The following is a 23583-nucleotide window of genomic DNA, read 5'->3' as shown; positions in this document are numbered from 1 at the left end:
GGTGTCACAGTCTCTAGACACCTGTGACTCTCAGCTGGCAGGTTTGCACTCTGCACTCACAGCTACTCTGCAGCTGCTCCTGCTCTCTTCTCCCCTCCTGCCCAGCCCTGACTATGAAGCCTGGCCCTGGCCCTCCTTCCTTCAAGCGCCAGGTGGGCAAGAGGAAAAGCACAGAGGCAAGTGCCAAACTTGTGGGACACGGAACGTGTGAAGCCTAACTTAAACTCTTAATTTCCTTAGGGTTTCCCTTCAATATATTTCGATGCTGGTGCGATTTCTGACCATTGCACGTCTATTGTATTTATTACAATAGCACAAGTAAGTCACACAAGTGACATAGTCTAGGGTAGGAGTCAGCAACCTTTCAGAAGTGGGGTGCCGAGTCTTCATTTATTCACTCTAATTTAAGGTTCCGCATGCCAGTCATACATTTTAACATTTTTAGAAGGTCTCTTTCTATGAGTCTCTAATATATAACTAAACTATCGTTGTATGTAAAGTAAATAAGGTTTTTAAAATGTTTAAGAAGCTTAATTTAAAATTAAAGTAAAATGCAGAACCCCCCATACTGGTGGCCAGGACCTGGGCAGTGTGAGTGTGTCTGAAAATCAGCTCACATGCCACCTTCGGCACCTGTGCCATAGATTGCCTACCCCTGGTCTAGGGGCTTGGCTACACTTGCAAGTTAGAGCCCATTAAAGCAGCCCCGGGTGCCCTAACTCCTGAGGTGTCCACACTCGCAAGGCACATGGAGCACCTGGGCTCTGCAGCTGGAGCGCTCCTGGTAATCCACCTCCATGAGAAGCATAAAGCTCACTGAGCCCTGCTGAAATACCCGGGCATCAGTGTGGACAACGTGTTGCATCACTGCACTGTGTTTGGCCTCAGGAAATGTCCCATAATCCCCTGAAGTCAAGTGCCCACTCTGGTCATTGTTCTGAAATCGGCTGCAGGCATGCGGATATCCCCTTTCAAAGCTCCGTTTCTGACAGCCGGCTGCTTATCTGCTCCGGGACAAAGCAGCCATTACTGTGGAATGCTGCTGTTGTGAGTGTGTGTGTGTGGGCTCTGCTGCTGTCTGAACACACAAGACAGCATGCTGACACTCTCAGCCCCCCAAACACACTGTCGCTCCCCCCACGTACACACAACACACTCGCTGTCACACTCCACCCCCACCCCCCATTTGAAAAGCACGTTGCAGCCACTTGCACACTGGGATAGCTACCACAGTGCACTGCTCTCTGTGGCATTGCCAGAGCTGCTAATGTGGCCACTCCAGTGCGCTTGCAGCTGTCAGTGTGAACACACGGCAGCGGTTTCCCTGCTGCGATCTCCGAGGGCTGGTTTAACTCCCAGTGCTCTACCTCTGCAAGTGTAGCCAATCCCTAAATTTGCCAGACCAAGCGAACTCAGTAACTGCCCTCCACCACCATGTGCAGTGAGTAGGGGCACGGTGAAGCACACACCACACTTGCTGGCTCAGCCTTGTGCATGCTGGGGTGGCCACCTCCCCATTGATGAGACCTGGTCCCACCATCTCCGTGGAGCTCCAGTCTGCCCTGCTGCCATCCCTGTCTGTGTTGTCTTCTCTAGCAGTTGACTGGAAGGTGAGCATTGGCCGCATGCCATGTAGCTGTGTTGTCTCAAAGGGTGAAAGCAGGAGGAATGATGCCTTCAGAGCCCACCCAATATTCCATAACCTAGTTAAGGAAAATATTTCTCAATGAACTGTCAGTAAAAGATCAGAAGCAGCCAGTGTCTGCATCAGTCTACGAGCATTGGTATTTTCTTGAAATTTGTCAGACCAACCTATCTAACACCTAACACACATTTGAAGTTCTTCTTTTCACACTGTTGCTCATTCTCAGGTTCTGCTTTGTCTCCAGACAGATCCATTCTCTTTCAGGACGGCCTTGTTCTTTCTGTCTGTTTCACTCACTGAGGTGTCGGAGTAAACACTCCCCTTCCTTCTATTCTCAGACAAACACTAGTATTAAGTGTTTGCTACTGATGGGTCTAGAAAGCATTTGTCAAGTGGAAGATGCTGTTTCTGGGGGATTGCTCCCAAGATCCGGTACTTTGGGTTCAAATGTCTCCCAGCTTCCTTGGGGAACATAACACCAAGGCTTTGTTGCAATATACAAGAAAGAAGGAGTTTTTCCACCCCAGATGGGACTTGAACCCACAATCTCTGGCTTAGGAAGCCAACGCCTTATCCATTAGGCCACTGGGGCCCTGAAAAGCAATGGAAAGAGGGATGGAAATTCCCTCTCAGAATTGCACATTCCTCACATTCACTCAGAAGCCAAATACCCATTTAATGGCCTTACAGAAACGTCTGCATCCCCTGGCAGCGAGGCACCTGGGCAGGTGGCTGACAGAGCTGAGCACCACCTTTCTGCCAGCCATCGTTAGAGAAGAACCCCACCCTAGAGTCACCCCTCCCTCCTTCAGCACCTCCACGGCTGTGACTCTGAGCGGCAGTAAGATGATTAGGGGGTGAATCCGGGGCTGGAAGGGGGGTAAGGTCGGCCTGTAAGGAGTAACCAGGTGGGGCAGACCCAGGAGGAGGCTGTGGGCTGCTGGTCGGTTGTTGGGATCTGAGCTCTAGTTCAAAGCTGCACAGTGACCTGACCCCAGGGTTATAAGGCCGACACAGTGACCCCCTTACTGGCCTCGGTGACCTCCAAACCCTTGTTACTAAGGGCATTTAGGAGTCTCTGTCCCTTAATAACTTCTGGGAGCTCCCCAGCAGGCTGCGGGCGTCAGCCACCTCCTGCCTCACAGGTTAGACTCTTGGCGCTGTGCCAGCCGCCCCCTCGCTTGCAGGCCCAGTGTAAGAAGCAGGAGGCCCGGTGCTGGCAGAAGAGGGTTTTGATTGATCGACCTCTGTGTGATGGGCACAGGACGCTTCCACTCAGTAGCACAGCTGGGGGGGAGCAGGGGGAGCAGCTAAGGGCGCCGGGTTCCTCCGGTGGGGGGGTGGAGCAGCCGTTCGTTTTCCTGTTCGCACTCCTCTGCGGTGTGAAAATCGGGGAGGGGAGGCAGAAGCCCCACGTCCCTCCCGAAATGACACCCAGTGGGGGAAGCCAGGACAACAGGGTGGGGCAGCAAGTGGTGGCCAGACTCTCACCGCCAGGGTCTAGTCTAGCTCAGGGTCCAGCTCAACTTCCTCCCCGCGCCCCTGGCCCCCAGTCCCCTTCCACCGCCAGGTCAACCCAGGCACTAGGGCAGAAACGGGGTGAGGCAGCAAGTCAAGCTGAGCAAGGCAGGCAAAAGCGAGTCTTGTCTTCATGGGCCGCTCACAATGACGTCCTTTTTGTGCGCAACTGCTGCAAACACCTCCCGGACAGAGAAGCATCAAACCACAGCAGCCCTATGCAGTTGCCAAAGCAGCTCAGTTGGGTGAACATTAGCTTGAGAAACTAAAGGTCCTTGGTTCAATCGTGGGCTTTGTCAGGTACTTTCATCCCTCTCTGTGCAGGGGCAGCTTGTCCTCTGGAAGCTCCTTTACCTGAGGCAAGTACCTGGCTTTGAGATCCCCGGCAGGACAACAGCATGGGGGCTTCCAGCCCACCTGCAGGGCTGGCTCCAGGCTTTCTGCTGCCCCAAGCAAAAAAAAATGTTGGGTGCCCCCCACCCCAGCCCTGGCCTGTCACCCCCCCACCACTGGCCCCCCCTACACCCCCTGCTGGGCTCTCCCCCCCACCCCACCGCACTCACACCCCCTGCTGCCCCGGCCCTGGGCTCCCACCTACCAGTGCTGACTGCCCACTCCCCCCTCACCTCCAGCTGGTCGGGCGCTGGCAGGGTCGGGGTAAGCAGTGGGGCTCCCGGGCCGGGCCTCAGCCCAGGGTCCCTCCAGCCAGGGCTCCCGCCTCCAGGACCAGCTGGGACCTGGGAGGGCAGAGCCGGGGGACTGTCCTGGCAGGAGGCTGAGGAGCCGGGGCAGGGTAGCCCCAGAGGGAGTGGAGCCCCAGAGAGCGGGACGTGGGCCCCGCATGGCAGCGCCCCGCCCCCTATGATCCCGTTGCTGCTGCTGCTGCTTCTGGCCGCCCGGCTGTGGCGTTGGGGGGCAGCCGCCCAGCAGCACCTGGTGTCCCCTGCTTGGAGCCTGCCCGGACAAGCCACAAGTGTTGGACAGACAAAGCTACACAGGAGCTTTTCAGAGGGCAAGACAAAGACGCCACAATTATTATGAGAACAGTGCGATTTATGGCCAGTAACTAATATTTTAATCCTTATACACACACACATTATACCTAATACCTACACACACACACACAAACACCCATCAGATGTTCTGCAGCTGCTGCATAGTTACCAGCCCTGAACACAGCTTGAGTTTGTGACTTGAGTTTGCAGCTTGGGTTCGTAGCTTGTGGCGGTAACTGGCCAGGAAAGCCGGGCACAAGGATGAGCTGGGTCTCTGTTGGGCCTGCACCGATGCCCTTCCATGTTGGCAGCAGAATGTTACCCTCCAAAGTCTCCCATCTCACCTGTCCTTTTTGTAGGCTTTAGTTTGAGTCCAGAGTCTATAGGTCTTGCTGTGTCACTGCCTCTGGGTTTGGTGATTGATCACTGGTCAATTGCAGGCGTGACTTTCAGCCCGGGACCTGGCTTTGATCTTCCTTCTATTGCACCTTTTCTTTTTAGGGTGGCCTCTGCTTACTTTGTTAAGGCTCTTGTCTGCATCTTCAGCCAGCGGGGTTTGAACTCTGTTTCATCAGGACAGGCTGGGGCTGGAGGTTGATTCCATCATCCACACATGCCTCAGTCACACATCTAACCTAAACTAATAAGAGTACAGCAGGGTTTGCAAAAATGAAGGTTGGAGGAAGCTATTACAAAATGGAGTGAGCATTTTAAAACGGGGTTTGAATTACAATATGGCAAACAGTGAACAGAAGTTACAATATAGACAAGTGTAGTGAATGGTGAACAGAAGTTACATTGATAAAGTGAACAATTAAAAACAATTTCATTCATCAGTTTTACAGGGGTTGCAGGTCAGGAGTGAGGGTCATCAGTAGAGCTGTCAATCTGGAGGTCAGGACTGGGATAGCAGGGGCTGCGGGTCGGGAGTGAGGGTCACCACCAGCGCAGTGACTGGGAAGCTCAGCGAGGAGCCCAGGGGGCTGCGGGTCAGGAGTGAGGGGCACCAGCAAAGCTGCGAGTCTGGAGGTCAGGACTGGGATAGCAGGGGCTGCGGGTCGGGAGTGAGGGGCACCATCAGAGCTGGGGGAAGCCCAGGGGGCTGCGGGTCGGGAGTGAGGGGCACCAGCAAAGCTGTGAGTCTGGAGGTCAGGACTGGGATAGCAGGGGCTGCGGGTCGGGAGTAAGGGGCACCAGCAGAGCTGTGAGTCTGGAGGTCAGAACTGGGATAGGACGATGGGCAGAGGGTGATTGGTGGATGGGCCCATCTCTCTGGTCCTCCGGGCCAGGGAAGAATGATGGGGTTGGAGTCTTGTTCTTCACATTCATGGTGCGAGTACAGAAGGTGCTGGAGCTCTGACCAGGGAGGGCATTAGGAACCCATTACCCTGCAGGGAAACATTCAACCACTGATCTATACTCTCAACAAGGAGTGTCATGTATAGCCTAGAGCAGGAACAGTTTTTAATCTGGGGGTTAGTAAACTTTATCTCTGTACAAACACCACAGCTTAGAAACTCCCCACCCCCACTCTGTGTCACCAGAGCACAACAACAACTCTCCTTGGGGCACACACAGCTCCCCAGCTCCCTGCCCGTCAGTCTCTCCAGCGTTGCTCCAATCCCTTAAAGCAGAGTCTCAACCTCAATTTACCTTAGGGCCAGTGCCAGTCCTCCCAGTGGGCCAATAATGTCACTCATACCGCCCAGAACCCGCCCCCCAAAACTCTGCCCCTCACCTGCCTAAGGCTCTGGGAGGGAGTTTGGGTGGGGGGAGGAGGTCTAGGGTGCAGGCCCTGGGCTGGGGATTGGGGTGCAGGCTCTGGGGGGAGTTTGGATGCAGAAGGGGTGAGAGGTTGGGCTCTGGGAGGGAGTTTCAGTGGGGGAGGTGTTCTGGGGTGCAGGCTCTGGGATGGAGTTTGGGTGCTGGGTGCAGGCTCTGGGCTGGGGCAGGGGGTAGCGGGAACAGGAGGAGGGGTGGGGTTGCAGGGTCTGGGTGGGAGACTGGGGGCAGGCAGGACGGGGCATGTGGGAAGGGGGAGGGGGTGCAGGCTCTGGGAGGGAGTTTGGGGGCTGGGGGTATGGAGGGAGAGGGTGCAGGCTGTGGGAGAGAGTTGGGGGCAGGGGTGTGTGTAGGGGGGATCAGGCTCTGGAAAGGAGTTTGGGAGTGGGAAGGGGTATGTGGGGAGGGGGGGAGGGTGCAGGCTCTGGGAGGGAGTCAGGAGTGTGGCGCTTACCTGGGGCTCCAAGGCAGGGTGGGCTGGGGGCCTCCGTGTGCTGCTGCCCCCAGACACTGCCCCTGCATCATCTCATTGGCTGCAGGGGCTCGGGGCGGGGGCAGCACGTGGAGGCACAGACCCACCCTGCCCTGCCATGGGGAGGGGCCGGCAGCCACTGGAGCGAGCAGGCAGACGCTGCTCAGCTCCGCTGCACTGACGGGGCCCCTGGGGGGGCGGCACCTGGGAGCAGCAGGTGTGGCCAAGGGAGTGACCTGGTCCCAAAACTGCTGGAGCCCCACGGGCAAGACCTGGGGACCAGGACTGCCAGCCAGACAAACCCCTTTAAGAGGAGGCGTCCCTCTCCCTGTCAAAAACTGATCTTCCTCCTTCAGTTCAGTGACAGCCTGAATTGTTCCTTATCCCGGCAGAGCCAGAGGACTGAAAGCAGCAACATCAAACCCCTGTGTAGCTCGCAGGAATGGACATAAACACTCCCTGGTATCTGAGGAGATGTTCAGCTTTGCCCTTGGTCAACTACAAGGCCAAAGGGAAAGGAGGTGGCGCCAGGTATAAAGAGTGAAACACGACACATTATAGTTATGCCCATGGCGGCTGCAAAATCTTTTGATGTACTTCTTCTTATCAGCAGTGTATTGTTTTCTCTGGAGCCTAGGCCTTGACCAAGAAATTTGTACCTTGATAAAATAATCGACTGCCCCGGTGAAGGCAATGGACTTGACACCCACTGAGGTGTCCCTACACAGGTACAAGTACTAACAACAGTGGCTGCCTTTTAGCCATAGATTTTAATCAGGGCAATAAATTGATACAAACCCCTGTTAAATCATTTCTCAGCCCGAGTCCTTCACCCACATTCCCTAGAGCATTGGGCCACCATGTGGACGTTTCATTTCTGACCTCAGTTTCACACAGAGACAAAATTTCCTTTGCACTGATCCTTGAACAGTGAAACCTCCCTGTGTCTCTGGTCTGAGCCAGGACATTCGATTCCAGTGAGCCCTTCTCTCCAGCAATGGCGACGGTCAGACAGAGGGGACTTGGCACCTGCATCCCTGCCAGGGAGATATTGGCTCGGCTCTTTCTTTCTGCTGTTGTTAGTCCATGAAACATCAAGGGTGGACTGCAAGGCTGAGTTCATGCACCAGCCCCCTGAAAAAATTTCAGTGCCACAGAGAAATCCTGCCACCTGCTATTGGAACGATGTGCTGGAGATTTGACTAGGAAAGGGACTGTCTGAATTGTCAGAGACGGGAATGAACAACAATCTACAGCAATGTCATTCACACAAACACACTCTCATCCTGCTGCAGCTGGAAGGGAAATGGGCAGGAATTCTCACTGTTCACCCAAGGACACACTTACACTGATGCGCAGCCGTGAGTGTGCTGGGGAAGCTGGTCTGAGCAATTTGAAGTGGCAATTCAGTGAGAACATAATCATCATGTAATAATACATGCGTACATCAAGTAGTTGTGGCCGAGTGGTTAAGGCGATGGACTAGAAATCCATTGGGGTCACCCCGCGCAGGTTCAAATCCTGCCAACTACGCAAGCACTGCACTGTTGTTATTATTACTGTAGTCTTAGTACCTGAACATCCACAGTGCAAACTGGAGCCAGATCTACTTTCACTCTGTCTACACTTAAAATGCTGCAGTGGCACTGCTATAGCACTTTGGAGTAGACAGTGACTAGAGGGGTTTTCCCATCCCTGTAATAGCTACATGGACAGAACAATTCTTCCTTTTCTTTAGCACTATCTAACCAGGGCTTAGGTCACCTTAACTCAATGGGTTTGTGGGGAGGGGGGATTCACACCCTGAGAGATGTCGCTCTGCCAGTTCAGTGCCCAGCGTACACCAGCCCTTAGATCCCTCTTGGTATTTCAATGCAGGCACTGACCTGTGAGAGGAAAACATCAGCTCACAAATACACAGACTGAATTCCCCACATTTAGTCTCGCTGCACTTTCCAGAAAGTCACAAAATTCAATTCATTCTTGCTAGGACAGAGAAAAAATAAGTGACACTAAGTTTTTGGCTTGGGTAAATAAAATTAAGTGTTTAATTAATATAGTAAAAATCTGTACTGATTCCTCTAACTAACACCACAGCATGAAATAGGAAGAGAGACAAATCTTGTCAGTGACGACTAATTTCGCAAATGATCTTCCCATTATTAATTTCCATGCTGCCCCAACTGGACGTCTGGGCATCGCCAGTGTCATTGCTCTGCGTTCACCTTCCCCTTAGAATTCTTCTCGGACATTTGCCTTCCTCTGCAGCATGGGGCTCGGGTCACTTGCTGGAGGATTCCCTGCACCTTGAGGTCTTTAAGCCACGATTTGAGGACTTCAGTAACTCAGACATAGGTTAGGGGTTTGTTACAGGAGTGGGTGGGTGAGATTCTGTGGCCTGCATTGTGCAGGAGGTCAGACTAGATGATCATAATGGTCCCTTCTGACCTTAAGTCTATGAATCTATTCCCAAACTTTAGTCCTGCTTTGGGACAGTGTCTCTCATGCAAGAAACTGCCCAGTCTGCGCTAGCAGTGAGGCTCCCTCACTAACAACTGAAATCAGGGAGAGCTGTGTGAAGTGCAGGGCCCCAGGGGTGCCGGAACAGGGGGAACAACACCCCAGGGCTTTTAAAAATGGGAAGGCTCTGAAAGGGGAGGGGCCCAGCCTCTGTAGCAGGACTGCAGGGCAGGCGAGTTCACAGCGGGCATTATGGGATACTGGTAGAAGCCAGTTTTAGTGATATAATGACCAGCAGCATTTACACTGAAAATTTGTCACTTTAAGTTTGCTGCACAAAGCTCTAGGCCTCTCGTCGAGGTGGTTTTATTTTGTCACCAAAACAGGGCAATTTTGTCACCAGATGTGGTATTGCAGTGTGTGCACCAGCCACAAGCTGCCGACCGAGGGAGTGTTGTGTGTTTTTCACACACCTGAGCAATATAATTCTGCTGAAATAACTTTGTAGTGCAGACCTGGCCAAAGATTCACACACACACACACACACACACACACACACACACACACACACACACACACACACACACACACACACACACACACACACACACACACACCCCCCTTGCAAGGAAAACCTCATCTGCTCCTCTGCTTTGCAGAATCCAAACACAAGCAAAGCTTGTCAGGCCCCGGTGGGGATGGCAGGGAGTCAGGTGTGGGCAGACACTGTGTTTTAGCCACAGGCAGGCACCATGGCTTAGTTGGCTAAAGCACCTGTCTTGTAAACAGGAGATCCTGGATTCAACTCCCAGTGGTGCCTTGTTGCTTAACTTTTAGGGCACCTGGTATTGGCTACTGACAGAGGAGAAAACACAGAGCTAGGTGGGCCTTTGGTCCAGCCCAGTGTGGCTGTTTAAATTGGGATTGAGGAGAAGGGTGAAGAGGAGCAGGCTCTGGTTGGGAGTGAGGAGCAGTGAGCATAGGAGGGACTGAGGGTTGGGATTGAGGGGCACTGGGAAAAGAGGGGACATGGGTTTAAGCTAAAGAACATCCTCGTTTGGGGATCCAGCAGGACAGGGGAAGGCAGCAGGTGATTCTAATTCCTTAGGGATATTCTATGTATTTGTATGTGTGTGTGTATGTGTGTGTCTGTGCAGGGGAGGAACATGCTCTATGCCCAGAGGCCTTTATTCCTCCAGGCTGCAAGGACAGAGGGGCTGTCAGGAAGTTGCCCCTTCAAACCCCCACACAAAAAGGCCCTTCTGAGGAAAGAGAAAATCCTGAAGAGAAAAAGTAACATCAAAGAGGACTCCAGCAAGACAGCATAAGATCTTGGTGAGTAGTTTATCACCTGACCAGGGACTTGAACCCTGGACACTCAGATTAAAAGTCTGATGCTCAACCAACTGAGCTAGCCAGGCTCACAATACAAAGGAGCAAGTTGGTGCAGAGGAGAAACTAGTCAAGAAAACAAGAGTGGGAAACAATAGGGGAAACCTGCTGCTCTCTCTGGCCTGGTCAACACTGTGAGTTTATATCGAATTTAGCAGCGTTAAATCACATTAACCCTGCACCCGTCCACACAACGAAGCCCTTTATATCGATATAAAGGGCTCTTAATACCGGTATCTGTACTCCTCCCCGACGAGGGGAGTAGCGCTGAAATCGGTATTGCCATGTCGGATTAGGGTTAGTGTGGCCGCAATTCGATGGTATTGGCATCCGGGCGCTATCCCAGAGTGCACCATTGTGACTGCTCTGGACAGCAATCTGAACTCGGATGCACTGGCCAGGTTGACAGGAAAAGCCCCGCGAACTTTTGAATTTAATTTCCTGTTTGCCCAGCATGGAGCTCTGATCAGCACAGGTGACCATGCAGTCCCAGAATCAAAAAAGAGCTCCAGCATGGACCGTACAGGAGATACTGAAGCTGATCTCTGTATGGGGAGATGAATCTGTTCTATCAGAACTCCGTTCCAAAAGACAAAATGCCAAAACATTTGAAAAAATGTCCAAGGCCATGATAGACAGAATCACAGCAGGGACTCAACACAGTGCTGAAACTTAAGGAGCTGAGACAAGCGTACCAGAAGGCCAAAGAATGAAATGGATGCTCATGGAGGGAGGGGCAACTGACGTCTGTAGCTATCCCACAGTTCCCGCACTCTCTGAAAACTATTTGAATTCTTGGCTGAGTTCCCAAAGCCTGAAGGGTCAAAAATATTGTCGCGGGTGGTTCAGGGTATATGTCGCCCCCCCGCCCCCCGAAAGCAAATGGAAAAAAATTGTTTCTTGCCTTTTTTCAATGTCAACGTATGTCTACTGGATTCTGCTGGCAGACGCGGTGCAGCAGCATCCCCTTCCCTTCCGGACGGCAGACGGTACAGTAGGACTGGTATCTGTCATCGTCGTCCCGCGAGTGCTCCTGGCTGGCCTCAGTGAGGTCGGACAGGGATGCCAGGGCAAAAATGGGAATGACTCCCAGGTCATTCTCTTCTTTAAGCTTTGTCTCCTGGAGATTCAGTCCTGCCTGGAATATCATAGTAGCTGGAGGCTGCCCTCCCTTCCCCCCTTTGAGCTCTACTTGCAGAGGCAATAAAGTCAGTGTTGTTTCAAATTCATGCATTCTTTATTACTTCATCACACAAATGGGGGATAACGGTAGCCCAGGAGAGGTGGGAGAGAAGGGAAGCAATGGGTGGGGTTGTTGCAGGGGCACCCCCTAGAATGGCATGCAGCTCATCATTTCTGCTGGATGTCTGGGGCTCTGACCTGGAGCCACCATTTGCCTGTCTGGGTCTTTAATTGGCTTACCTGATAGTCTAGACAGGACTGACTTTCCATTAGACAAAACTTAAAGAAGGGAATGACCTGGGGAGTCATTCCCATTTTTGTCCATGCACCCCCAGCTGATCTCACTGAGGCTGGCCAAGAGCACCCATGACAGCAGCTGATAGTACAGTGTAACTGTCATTGTCAATTTGCAAAGCAGCAGACAGTACAGTGTGGCTGGCAACTATCTTTGCTAATTTGCAAAAGGCAAGGGGATGCTGCTGAGTAGCACTGCAGTACCATGTCTGTCAGCACCATCCAGTAGACATACAGTGACGGTGAAAAAAGGCTGAACGGGCTCCATGGTTGCCATGCTATGGCGTCTGCCCGTGCAATCCAGGGAAAAGGGCGCAAAATGATTGTCTGCCGTTGATTTCACAGAGGGAGGATTGACTGACGACATTTACTCAGAATCACCCATGACACTGTTTTTGCCCCATCATGCACTGGTATCTCAACCCAGAATTCCAGAAAGGGCGGGTGAGACTGCAGGAATTATGGGATAGCTACCCACAGTGCAATGCTCCGGAAATTGATACTAGCCTCGGTACATGGACGCACACTGTCAAATTAATGTGTTTAGTGTGGCCACGTTCACGTGACTTTATATAATCTGTTTCCAAAAACCGGTTTCTGTAAAATCGGAATAATCCCATAGTGTAGACATACCCTGAGACAGCTTTAGAACCCTCTACCCACTATACGGCCAAGAGACAGCTACTCTCAGATCTTGTGTGGATTGTCTGATGGGCTTGGGGCCAAGAGCAAACTGCGTACCCCCTGCCAGAGCAGGAGAAGTAAAAAATAGGGGCTTCCTGAAAAATGGGAAGGGAAGAAAAGAGAAGCAGAGAGGCAAGTGGAAAAGGAAGAGAACATGCAGACACAGGACCCTACCTAAATCCTTAAATAGATTACAAGAAAAAAAGAGAGAGAGCAGCATAAAGAAATTTAAAAAAAACTTTCAGTAAGTACTGAATTAAAAACCTTTAAAACACCATTTTCACACTACCTTTACTTTTCTTCTAAATTCTACCAAAACAAACTAAGACTTGCTACTAAACAGAACTGCACAAAAGCTTTAAATAAATTCAGATAACAGAAAAAAAAACCCAAAACATTTATTTTTAAATTTGTTTTATAAGGACTAACCACTCAGTCTGTGTTCTCTTCCTAACAGCTTCCCAAAAGGAAAGCAAGAACAGTCATCAATAGCAGACAGCAGGTGCATTAAAGCAACACTGTCCACTCACTTCATGCTCAGAAAAGAACACTTTAACTCCTCATCGTGGTTAGCAAGGTCAGACACTTTTAACCACAATTCTCTAGTTACAAACTACAGAAATGATCCCTGAAAGTATAGTCTTAATAAAGCTGTGCTCAGCTACACACCCAGGCTAATGTGCGGAAGCTTTTTCCCATGGTGAATGTTTTCATACAAGGGGTTTCACCCCCAGCGAATTAAAGAACAAAAATCTAAAACCAGGTTCCCATTTCATTAAAGCACAATTGAGACAGCTTTAGAAGACTGGCCATTAGAAGATGTTTATGTCGCTATTTACAGAAACACACCTCCTGATTAGCATGTGGAGCTCCTAGCAACTAATCAAACCCTCTTGCTTTGCCTTACCTCTCACAGGCTCCTCTGTGCCACATGACAGCCAGTCAGGCACAGAAAAGGCGGACAGGTCAACCCTTTCTAGCATGTTCCGCAGCTGTTCTCTCCGGCTTGCTCTCAAATTCATCTGCACTAGAAGTTTTTGCAGGGTTCTATGTTACTGGTGGTACCTGCACTAAATCAGTGGCTCTCAACCTTTAGAGACACCTGTACCCCTTTCAGGAGTCTGATTTCTCTTGCATTCCCCCAAGTTTTACCTCACTTAAAAACTACTTGCTTACAAAATCAGATGCAATATTTATAAAAATAAATCACTTGAATATAAGTATTGTACTTACATTTCAGTGTATAGTATAGAGAACAGTATAAACAAATCAAAGTATGAATTTTAATTTGTTACAAATTTGCTAGTGCTTTCTATGTAGCCTGTTGTAAAACTAGGCAAATATCTAGATGCGTTGATGTACCCCCTGGAAGACCATTGGATACCCCTGTTTGAGAACCACAGCACTAAATCACCCTTGCTTTTAGAACTGGTGCCACTTGAACCAAGGCATTCGGAACCATTTCAGTGCTAGCAGACAGTGGCAACACAGCTGCACTAGGTCTGTTGTTCCTCCCTGCACAATTCCCACTTGGAAAGAAGATCTCTTCTGATCTGACCCTATTTACTATTGTGAGCTGCATAGGCAACTTTCTCTGTGTTATGTGAGCAGAATCCACACACTATATACTACCTGTATGGCCCTGAGGATGCCACATCGGCCGCAGCTGTTGATTGAGCCACAGGTTGAGAATCACTAGTCTATAATTTTGCAAAGTCCATTGCCACAGGCTTTCCCCCCCCCCCATGGCTGCTGTGAGACAAGAGCACATGAAATTCATAGCAATATAAATATGAGTGAAACCACCCAAATATATTTACATACAAACTAGACAGTCTCATTTTAAAACAAAGAAAAACACAGGCCACACAGGGAGTGGGGCAAGAGTCTCCAATGATTTATACCCTCTCCTACCCGCCATTCAGCATAAGAATTAACCTAAATGGATCATGACTATTTACATAGAGCATCTTTCTCCTACAAAGCAGAATAAGACAAAAGGTTGAGGCTGTTCCCCTTCACATTTGAGGGGGAGGGAAGAGGAGTAGAAGGATTTAGAGGCTCAACCCACTTCAGATTATGAAAGAAACCAGACTATTAGGTTAGGTTCCAGGGAATTTTTTTTCACCAGACAAAAGAGTATAAGGTTTAAACAAACAATTTAATACTGATACACAGTGATGATGATTGTGAAGCTTGGTTGAGGTAGAGGAGTCAGAGGGTGGGATATTTCCCTTACTGCTAAATGATGAACTAGCAATTGGCTGAGCCCTCAAGGGTTAACTCTCTCACTCTGCAAGGCAGCAGGAATGGAGGGAGATATGCACATTTCCCTTAAGTACACTGCCGTGTTAATTAGATCAGCTTGCTGAGACCCCAGCTGCTGCAAGCTCTCTCCCTCCTGAGCCCTGCTCTATGGAAGATAGGGTAAGTGGGGTGCAGGAGCAGGGGGTAGGGGGCACCCTGACATTAGCCCCCCCTTCCTTCCCTCCCCCCAGCACAGCAAGCAGGAGTCTGGGGGAGCAGCTCCAAGGCAGAGGGCAGGAGCAGCACATGGCAGTGGGGGGAGGGACACAGCTGAACTGGAGACAGCTGCAGCACAGGGAAGGTAGGGGAGTGGGGAGCTGATAGGGGGCTGCCGGTCCATCCTGGTCCCAAGCCCCCCTCAGCTAGCTGCAACGGGCTGCTCTTCCTGCAAGCAGTAGACAAAGCAGGTGGCTGCCAAACAACATTAGAAGGGAGCATTACACAACTTTAAATAAGCATTTTCCCTAATTGATCAGCAACATAACGAAACGTTAACCAGGCCGACTTTAAGTGAGGAGTTACTGTAGGAGGGTTTAGGTCAGCTCAGCTACGTCTCTCAGGGGTGTGGATTTTTAATTTACCTCAGACAGAAAAAAAGAGAGTAACAGAAAAGAGAAGAAATAAGATGGGAAGGAAAACACCCAGTGGGGCATGGGAGATGTTGACATATGCAAATCCCTCATGTAAACCCCTCCCCCCCATGCCCTTCATTGTCTCCTCCACCCATTCCAGGGTTCCCCAGTCTTTCTCCATGGCAGGGGTTCTGTGTGTTTGATTCCACCCATAGCAAGGTCCTCCATTCTCCCCAATGGCAGGGGCTCTGTGTGAGCCGCTTTTCTCCCCATTCCACCCTCTACTCACTATACGGCCAGGAGACAGCAACTCTCAGATCCTGTGTGGATCATCTGATGTGCTTGGGGCCAAAAGAAAACTGCATATCCCCTGCCAGAGCAGTAGGAGTAAAAATATAGGGGCTTCCAGAAAAATGGGAAGGAAAGAAAAGAAAAGCAGAGAAGAAAGTGGAAAAGGAAGAGAATGTGCAGACACAGGACCCTACCTAAGTTCTGAAATAGATTACAAGAAAGAAAGAGATGGAACAGCACAAAGAAATTTAAAAAAAATTTCAGTAAGTACTGAACTAGAAACCTTTAAAACACCATTTTCACACTAAATTTACTTCTTTTCCAAATCCTACCAAAACAAATTAAGTTTTGTCATTTAACAGACTTATCAGCAAAAACTATAAATAGATTAATGTAACAAAAATACAAAAACATATTTTTAAACTTGCTTCATAAGATCCCCTCACTCAGTCCCTGTTCTCTCTCTCACAGCCCCCAAGAAAAAAACAGAAAAGCTAATCCATAATAAACAGCAACTACATAAAAACAACACACGCTGCTCGTTTCGCGCATAGAAGAGACACAGTAACTCCTCTTCCTACTTAGCGAAATCAGATGCTTTCAATCATCATTCCCTAGTTACAAACTATAGAAATGAGCTCTGAAATTACAGTTTCAAAGCCCTCCTCCCCCCCCCGCTACAAACCCAGGCTAATGCGCACACGCTTGTACCCCACGGTGAGTCTTTTCATACAGGGGGATTTCACCCCCAGCGAACTAAAGGACACAAATCTAAAGCCAGGTCCCCATGCCATGACGCACACTCGAGACAGCTTTAGCGCACTGGCCATTAGAAGAGGTTTATGTCGCTATTTACAGAAACACGCCTCCTCATTAGCATGCGGAGCTCCTACCGACCAATCAAACCCTCCTGCTGTTACTGCCCGAACCGGCCCCGCCTCTCACCGGCTCTGCTCTGCCACGTGCCGGCGCCGCGCCCGTTTCCCCGCAGGCGGAGCCCGGCCCGGCGCAGCTCTGCCCGCCCGGGGCTGCAGCTGGTTCGCTCCGGTTCCCGGCGCTAGAGACTTCGCGTGTCACGTGACCGGGGGCAGGCGCCGCCTCTGGCTGCTCCGAGACTGGAGCATCCCGGGGGGGGGGGAACCAGATGGGTCATTAGTGCCCAGCAGCAGCCCCGCCCCCTCCACCTCCTCGCGCTCCCCCAGCGCCTCCTGCCCGCTGACAGGGGGGAGGGAGAGGAGCTGAATGCGGGAGTGGGGCATTGGGGAAAGGGGGGTGGGGGCAGGGCCTGGGAGGAGCCCGAGGGGGGGCGCAGCCCCCCAGCATAGTGGAAACTCGGCGCCCCTACATCGTACTAGTGCAGGGCCGCCCAGAGGATTCCGGGGGCCCGGGGTCTTCGGCGGCGGGGAGCCCTTCCGTTCCTGGACCCGCCGCCGCAGTGCCCAGAAGACCCGTGGCGGGCCCCAGCGCCGCCGAAGTACCGCCGAAGTGGGACCCACCGCCGAAGTGCAGCCCGGTCTTCGGCGGTAATTCGGCGGAGGGGGGCCCCGCCGCGGGTCTTCGGGGCACTTCGGCGGCAGGTCCAGGAATGGAAGGGCCCCCCCGCCACCGAATTACCGCCGAAGACCGGGCTGAACTTCAGCGGCGGGTCCCGCTCCGTCTTCGGCGGTAATTCGCCAGCGGGGGGTCCTTCCGACCCGGAGCGGAAGGACCCCCTGCCAGCGAAGACAGGGAGCGGCAGAAGCTCCTGCGCCCGGCCGCACAAGAGTTTGCCGGGCCCCCCGGAGGGAGTGAAGAACCCCGCTCCGGGGGCCCCGAAAAACTCTGGTGGGGGCCCCCGTGGGGCTTGGGGCCTGGGGCAAATTGCCCCTCTTGCCCCCCCCTCTGGGCGGCGCTGAGCGGGCATCAGCGCCAGACAGCAGCTGCATTCGAGCAATCCCGCCTATTCGGTGCCGGATTGGAAGAAAACATGGTAAAAATCGTCCTCCAACAATCCCTTTGGAAAGCATGTCTCTAGCTAAGCGCTGGCCATTTCTCCTGCAAAGACACCCTCCCTACTGCCAATCCCCGGCTACCCTGATTAACGTCTTAATGACTCGTTTTTTAAAACAAGTGGTCACGAAAGAAAATGGATCGGACCTTTTGCAAACAGCCTTTTTGTCAACGTTCCATAGAATGGAACACACACATAAATATCTCCTGTCTGTGTGTTCCATTCTATGCATCCGAAGAAGTGAGCTGTAGCTCACGAAAGCTCATGCTAAAATAAATTTGTTAGTCTTTAAGGTGCCACAAGTACTCCTAACCAACTAACAGTTATGGATAAAATATGTTAAATAGGAAACAATTCTAGGTAAAAATGTGTCACAGTGGTGTAAATGTAGAATGTGAGGTGTATCAGAGGGAAAAAAAGTAACCAATGGGGTTTTATGCTAGATTGGGATGGGGGAAGAGGAGCACAAGGCAAAGGCATTGCGGAGGGAGATTTAAACTTAGAGAGACACAGAGAACAAACAGACTGTACGTGACTGGGGAAGCCCGTGAGGGAGGGGGGCTAACAGTGGGAAGACAGACTTAATCACAATTATACAGAACACAGCAAAATCTTATCTATGATCTAACTTAACCAAGACTACACAAATTAGCAAGTAACAAACACAATGCAACAATTCTCTAAGCCTAACTTAACCACAGCTATGCAAAATGAAATTACAATTTATCTAGACTAAAGGCTAAACCTAACCTAATGGGTGCACCTTATACTAGGGGTAGTTCCAGAGGGCACAGTGGTGTGTGCCCAGTGGTGGCTGCAGCAGTGGGGCGGCTGCAAGCAGGCTTATTTCTAGCAGCAAAGGCGCTGTGGAGCTAGAAGCAGATTACAGATACAGACCAAGGAGTTAGCTTGGGTCTGTCTGCTGGGGAAACAAGGCCAGCAGCTAAAATAATAAAATAAAAGTATAGAAAGTTTCTCAGAAGGATTCTTACCAGTCCCCAAGGCAGCAGCAAAGGCAGAGACAGGAACAGCAGCAGCATCAGAGGACACAGAGAGGACTCAATTCGCTTACAATAATCAGGAGATTTCCAGGCAAAATTCATTGTTCGTGGGAGGGGAGTTAAAAATGGGGGTATGCTCAAAAATAAAACGAGAGCGGATAAAGGACCCCCCAGAACCCCTGGCTGATCAGACCAGGCAGCAATGCAGAAACCTTTCTGAGGTCTGATCAGAAAATGTCTGGTTATAAAGGCAAACTTAGGCAGTTTCCCACCAGTAATCCTGATAGGCTCCCTCTGTCACAGGGGAGGAGACACAGGGAAAAACTGCAGGTAGGCACAGGACATGCCTGGGCAAGTTCTGAGCTCACAGATATGACTCATATGCTCAGTTATGTGGCCACTTTAGGTCTTGCAGCTCTGGACATTGCCTACCCTACACCAAGCCCAGGTTTAACAAGGTGATAACAGGACTAACTGTTTGAACAGGGCAGTGGTCCCACTTAGCACGCAGCACAAATGGCCATTCCTTTGAGAAGGGCAATGGCTCTTGGTAAACGACTTAAGGGGCCCTCCCTTTGAGAAGGGCAGTGGCCCTGGTAAACAACTTAACAGCCAGGGAGGGGCGGCCACAGGAGGAGAACAAAAACAAAATGGAGTAAGGGGACAGCTGTAAGAAACAAAATGGAATAGGGGGATAGCTGTAACAGACAAAATGGAATAGGGGGATAGCTGTAACAGACACTACTTAGGGAGACCAATCACTTTGTGTTAAAACAACCTCCCACGGCTATAGTCTAACGTCTAGAGTGCCTATATTTAGTGGTTACAGTGTGTAATTTAATACATCAAATCTCACTATGATCACAGAGACAGCGAGACTGACAAACAGCACACTGTATGCATGTCTAATTGTGGCACCTGACATATGAAGAAACTTTTTAAAATGCCTCTTTAGCTTCTGTTACAAATAAACGTCTTCTCGAATTTCACCAATCACTTCTTCTAACTAAGAGAGGAACACCTCTTCAGCCAATCAGATATTTCTTCCATAGCTTGTACTCACAGAGGCAGGACTAACAAACTGGAACTGGCTACGTTGGAATGACGCATCGGAACAGTTACGCACAAGAAGCACACATTGCAAGAGCCAAAGGTGCTAACGTGCTTCAGAAGAGATGTACACACTAAGCAATCTGCTCTTAAAGCAATGACGTCTGTTCCCCAGAGATCCCTGTTAGGCCTGCTCTACACTACGCGTTTATACCAAATTTAGCAGTGTTAAACCGAATTAACCCTGCACCCTTCCACACACCAAAGCCCTTTACCCCCAATCAGGGCTATTGCAGATTGTGTATTTCTTATGCCACCCGATCTTAAACCGTCTGCCCAGCTCCCAATGGGGTCCAAACTCCAAATAGATCCCTTTTACCCTCTATAAGCTGTAAAATCCTGTGACCAGGGCAGCTGCCTAGCAGCCTGCACATCTGCCTAGCAGCCTGTGCATCTGCCTGCCAGCGCGAGAGCTCGTAAGGCACTAATCCGGATAGTGGTGGCTGGGGGGTAAGAGGATGAAAAGCTAGCAGAGTGGTGCAGTGGAAGTGTGCTGGGCCCAAAGGTCAGTAAATCAAAACCATCCTCTACTACCTGTGTGCTCATTTGTTTTCCCTCTGGGCCTTCAAGCGAGGCGGTGACCAGCAGAGCACCAAGAGCCTAGGCCGTGAGGCAAGAGGTGGCTGAGGCGAAGCGGTGGCCTGCCAGGGAGCTCCCCGGCACCTCTGGCTGCCTGGGCTGAAGGCAAGAGGCAGGCCTGGGCGTGGCGAGGGCCTCCTGTCCTGGAATGAGGCTGCAGTGCTTCCTGGTCCCCTTTTCCCACCACCCCGGCAGGCGGCTGCTGCGGGAGAACACGAGGGAGGCTCTGGGGGCGCTAGGCAGCGCTGTGTGTGTGGCTGTCAGGGGAAAGAGCCGAGGCTCCGGACTCGACCTGCCATTGACTCGCGTGGCTCTGCGCGGCCGTCAGCCGGGGCGGGCCAGGCTGCGGACGTGACTCAGGCTTGGGCCGCATGGCCGCGCTTTCCTGACGAGGCATGAGGCAGGCCAAGAGCTTTGCACAGCGTACAGGGAAGTGGGAGGGAGGCATCTTTGAGCCGGCCTGTCTCCTCCGCTTCTCCCTTGCCGCTTGGGCGGAGGCGGGAAGGGAGCGAAATGTTCCCGGCTGAAAGTTTTTGTGCTCGGCCTTGAGGATTAAGCCTGAGCCTCCGGCACGGCTGCTGGCAGATGGGTTTCTGAATGGCATCCAGCCCGCTCTTTGGACCACCAGCTGAAAGCACTGAGGCCAAGAGGCAGCAAAATGGGACCTTTGAGGCTCCCCCACAGGCCTCGAGGAAGCAAGGAAGTAGCACGGGCTTAGCGTCGTCCCTGGGTGGGCTCGAAACACCATCCTTTCGGTTAACAGCCGAACGCGCTGACCCATTGCGCCACAGAGACATGGAGGGGCAAGGCTGTATTGAGCACAAGAGCCGGGCATCAGCTCAGGGTACGGTATAGCACACGCATGCAGTGGTTAGCCAAGCAACAGCAAGGAACTGGACTGGTATGGAGCGAAAGTTCTGTGGGAAGGAACCGAAAGGAGCAACGGGGCTGTGGTACAGCGCTCGCATACACTTTCTTTGGCCCGTTTTGCTGGAAGAGTTAGCAGAGCGAGATTGTTAGTCACAGGTCAGTGGGTGGGTTTATGGAAATACTGGACTCTTGGACAGGAGCGGGGACGGGGGGGGGGGCACACGACTTCTGTGGCACATGCACCACCTCTGCAACTAACGTTTGCTACCTCACTCCCTAACAACACACCTTTTACCTCAGGACTAAAATACACCGTGAAAGAAATCTAACAGCATAAACTTAGGGTGAGCAACTACAGCACTAACAACAATTTGAAGAGATTCAAAACCACCTCTGCCTCTGTTTTTCCACACCAGGGACAGCAGAAAGGACATCAGCAGCACCTGCAAGACACCAACAAACATCCATTTCTACCTCCCTCCACGAGCAGCCGTTAGGAACCCATACCCCTAAATGGTGAGCACTTTTCAGGAGAGGGTGACGCTCTCAGGCCTCAAATGCCAGGTACAGTTACTCTGTCCTTGATCCAAAATCAACAGGAAAATACACTGGATTACTCCTGCCCCAATAACAAAGAGACTGGGGATATCGCAGCAGCTGAAATGACCGTTTGGACAAGCACTCCCATCATGCAATCCGGGGTGGGTGTAACCATGCAAATGACATCAGCCCCAAAAGGCCTTGACAACACATCACCAACAGATGGCAGGGCAGACTTCATACTGACCCTGCTTCAACTAGATTGTGGCAAAGATTCCAAAACACCGAACGTTAAAACTCACCAAACGCGGGTCAATCCATCCTCATCGTCGTAACCGCTCGTTATATTCCACACCCGAACGTAGCCCTCATATGGACAACATACCCTCCTAACTCAGTATCTGTACGTTAACCTTTTACCCCCCAGTCAGGGCTATTGTAGATTATGTATTCTTTATGCCACCTGATCTTAAATTGAATTTTGCATCCCTTGGGTAAGCTGTACGTTGTTCCCTGAGCACCAGAAACTTCTATGCCGAAGCTCTGTACTGTACACTTTTTTTTTCTTTGAACGTCATCTTAATAAAAAGTTGACTTTTGTTTGAGATCCCGGCTCCTGTTCCTTTGCAAGGCGTGTGCGTTTGCTCCGGGTTTTAGTCTGCTAATACAGCGGGGGGTGGGGGGCGATTGAGCCAGACGCGCTTGCCTGCTGCAGACACGGATCCAAGGCTGAACCTCGTCCCCCACAAGCTTGAAAGCTTAACTGAAAACTGTTTAAGAAGTGCTCCCATCTCCGGCACTCAGCTACCCAGCTCCCAATGGGGTCCAAACCCCAAATAGATCCCTTTTACCCTGTAGAAGCTGTAAAATCCTGTGACCAGGGCAGCTGCCTAGCAGCCTGCGCATCTGCCTGCCAGCACGAGAGCGCGTAAGGCACTAATCTGGATAGTGGTGGCTAGGTGGCAGGGGGAGGGTGTGAAGAAGCAGCAGAGTGGCACAGCGGGAGCGTGCTGGGCCCATAACCTAGAGGTCGATGGATCAAAACCATCCTCTGCTACACGTGCGCTTGTTTCTTTTCCCTCTGGGCCTTCAAGCGAGCCGGTGACCAGCAGAGCCCCAAGAGCCTAGGCCATGAGGCAAGAGGTGGCTGAGGCGAAGCGGTGGCCTGCCAGGGAGCTCCCCGGCACCTCTGGCTGTCTGGGCTGAAGGCAAGAGGCAGGCCTGGGCGTGGCGAGGGCCTCCTGTCCTGGAATGAGGCTGCAGTGCTTCCTGGTCCCCTTTTCCCACCACCCCGGCAGGCGGCTGCTGCGGGAGAACACGAGGGAGGCTCTGGGGGCGCTAGGCAGCGCTGTGTGTGTGGCTGTCAGGGGAAAGAGCCGAGGCTCCGGACTCGACCTGCCATTGACTCGCGTGGCTCTGCGCGGCCGTCAGCCGGGGCGGGCCAGGCTGCGGACGTGACTCAGGCTTGGGCCGCATGGCCGCGCTTTCCTGACGAGGCATGAGGCAGGCCAAGAGCTTTGCACAGCATACAGGGAAGTGGGAGGGAGGCGTCTTTGAGCCGGCGTGTCTCCTCCGCTTCTCCCTTGCCGCTTGGGCGGAGGCGGGAAGGGAGCGAAATGTTCCCGGCTGAAAGTTTTTGTGCTCGGCCTTGAGGATTAAGCCTGAGCCTCCGGCACGGCTGCTGGCAGATGGGTTTCTGAATGGCATCCAGCCCGCTCTTTGGACCACCTGCTGAAAGCACTGAGGCCAAGAGGCAGCAAAATGGGACCTTTAAGGCTCCCCCACAGGCTTCGGGGAAAGCAAGGAAGTAGCACGGGCTTAGCGTCGTCCCTGGGTGGGCTCGAACCACCATCCTTTCGGTTAACAGCCGAACGCGCTGACCCATTGCGCCACAGAGAC

General features: G+C 51.7%; 8 non-coding genes across 8 annotated transcripts; 2 read left to right on the top strand and 6 right to left on the bottom strand.

Annotated features, from left to right (window-relative positions):
* Window positions 1-2164: 2164 nt before the first annotated feature.
* On the bottom strand, window positions 2165-2237 carry TRNAR-CCU. The gene has a single exon. It is a non-coding gene; the product is annotated as a tRNA-Arg (tRNA).
* Window positions 2238-7863: 5626 nt separating this feature from the next.
* TRNAS-AGA lies at window positions 7864-7945 on the top strand. Its single transcript has one exon. It is a non-coding gene; the product is annotated as a tRNA-Ser (tRNA).
* A 1673-nt stretch (window positions 7946-9618) lies between these two features.
* Window positions 9619-9692, top strand: TRNAT-UGU. The gene has a single exon. It is a non-coding gene; the product is annotated as a tRNA-Thr (tRNA).
* Window positions 9693-10220: 528 nt separating this feature from the next.
* Window positions 10221-10293, bottom strand: TRNAK-UUU. Its single transcript has one exon. It is a non-coding gene; the product is annotated as a tRNA-Lys (tRNA).
* A 2558-nt stretch (window positions 10294-12851) lies between these two features.
* LOC120376539 lies at window positions 12852-13068 on the bottom strand. The gene has a single exon (XR_005587397.1). It is a non-coding gene; the product is annotated as a small nucleolar RNA U3 (small nucleolar RNA).
* Window positions 13069-16038: 2970 nt separating this feature from the next.
* LOC120375937 lies at window positions 16039-16250 on the bottom strand. Its single transcript, XR_005586871.1, has one exon. It is a non-coding gene; the product is annotated as a small nucleolar RNA U3 (small nucleolar RNA).
* A 4745-nt stretch (window positions 16251-20995) lies between these two features.
* Window positions 20996-21069, bottom strand: TRNAN-GUU. Its single transcript has one exon. It is a non-coding gene; the product is annotated as a tRNA-Asn (tRNA).
* A 2440-nt stretch (window positions 21070-23509) lies between these two features.
* Window positions 23510-23583, bottom strand: TRNAN-GUU. Its single transcript has one exon. It is a non-coding gene; the product is annotated as a tRNA-Asn (tRNA).

The sequence above is a fragment of the Mauremys reevesii genome, linkage group 12 (genome assembly GCF_016161935.1).
Source record: "Mauremys reevesii isolate NIE-2019 linkage group 12, ASM1616193v1, whole genome shotgun sequence".
Taxonomy (NCBI): Eukaryota; Metazoa; Chordata; order Testudines; family Geoemydidae; genus Mauremys; species Mauremys reevesii.
The sequence above is the reverse complement of the archived record's forward strand: the minus strand, read 5'-3'. Positions and strand labels throughout refer to the sequence as shown.